Consider the following 1,917-nt stretch of genomic DNA (forward strand, 5'->3'; position numbering starts at 1 on the left):
TACCCAATGTCATGAGTGAAGAAGGCCTGTGTCCCAACTCCAGTACCCAATGCCCTGAGTGAAGAAGGCCTGTGTCCCAACTCCAGTACCCAATGTCCTGAGTGAAGAAGGCCTGTGTCCCAACTCCAGTACCCAATGCCCTGAGTGAAGAAGGCCTCTGTCCCAACTCCAGTACCCAATGTCCTGAGTGAAGAAGGCCTGTGTCCCAACTCCAGTACCCTGTGTCCTGAGTAAAGGCCTGTGTCCCAACTCCAGTACCCAATGCCCTGAGTGAAGAAGGCCTGTGTCCCAACTCCAGTACCCAATGTCCTGAGTGAAGAAGGCCTGTGTCCCAACTCCAGTACCCAATGCCCTGAGTGAAGAAGGCCTCTGTCCCAACTCCAGTACCCAATGTCCTGAGTGAAGAAGGCCTGTGTCCCAACTCCAGTACCCTGTGTCCTGAGTAAAGGCCTGTGTCCCAACTCCAGTACCCAATGCCCTGAGTGTAGGTCTGTGTCCCAACTCCAGTACCAAATGCCCTGAGTGAAGAAGGCCTGTGTCCCAACTCCAGTACCCAATGCAGTAATCAATTCATTACTCAGGGCATTGAGGTAGAACAACGTAAAACAATAACAGAATACAGAATAAAGTGTTAGTTACAGAGAAACCGCAAAGCAGGGAAACATTAAGATGCAAGACCATAATAAGGTAGATTGTGAGGTCAAGAAACCACCTTAGCATACTAGGGCAACTTTAAATAGTCATATAACAGCGGGCTAGGAGCAGTCCTTGAGCCTGGTGATACATGCTTTCTCAGGAATAGGTTTAAAGTGAGAGAGGCAAGATTTAAAATTGATCTAAGAGGGGCAATTTTTTTTCACACAGAAGTGTTGTGAGTCAAAGAACAAGCTGCTGGGGAACTGATACAATTACGACATGTAAAAGGCATTTGGACAGTTGCATGGATTGCAAAGTTTTTGAAAAGAAAAAAAATTAGCTTTATTTATCACATTTTCATCAAAACGTACAGTGAAATGTGCCATTTGCATCAATGACCAGCAGAGTTTGAGGATGTGCTGGGGGCAAGTGTCAGCATGTGGGGAGAACATGCAAACTCCTTACAGACAGCCATGAGAAACGAACCCCGGTCGGTGATCACAGGCAGCGTAAAGCAATTGCACTAACTGCTCTGCTCACACTAGCGAAAGGAACTGTCTCAGGGAGGAAGCTTGGACAGCACGGACGAGTTGGGCCAAAAGGCCTGCTCTTCACTGTCCAGTCTATGACTCTGCCACACTATGACCCGAATATGTCACTCAGTGCGGGTTTTATCAATATCACATTCCAGCCTTGTCTCCATGTGCACTCTGAAGGGACGCTCTTCCTGAGATAACACCACAAAGGAAACACGTTTCTGGTCAGACTATTTAGAAGTTTATGCATTAACACAGTAGCCTGGCAACAGCATCTGCGACCACCAATCAGGTTTCAATTCCCACCACTGCCTATAAGCAGTTTGTACGTTCTCCCTGTGATCTCTTGCTGCTCCAGTCTCGTCCCATGTTCCAAAGCTGTATGGTTAGTGAGCTGTGGGCATGTTATGTTGGTGCTGGAAGTGTTGTATCATTTGCAGGCTACCCCCAATACAATCCTCGCTGATCTGAGTCAATGCAAACTCTGCATTTCTCTGCATGTCTGTGTGTTTCGATGTACAAAAGGGCTGGTTTTCATCTTATACAAAATGCTGGGGGAACTCTGATCAAGCAGCACAATGGCAAATTTCCAGCATCTGCAGAATCTCTTGTGCTCAATATTTACTCTTTGACTGTAATTAACAAACTTCAGATATTTGACAAGTTCCTTTTATTTTATTTGGTATTTTAATTTGTTTCCTTCTTTTACAGGCAGGTTGGTGCCATTCCCCTCTCCCCGCCCCTC

This window comes from Hypanus sabinus, chromosome 4 (assembly GCF_030144855.1).
Source record: "Hypanus sabinus isolate sHypSab1 chromosome 4, sHypSab1.hap1, whole genome shotgun sequence".
Classification (NCBI taxonomy): domain Eukaryota; kingdom Metazoa; phylum Chordata; class Chondrichthyes; order Myliobatiformes; family Dasyatidae; genus Hypanus; species Hypanus sabinus.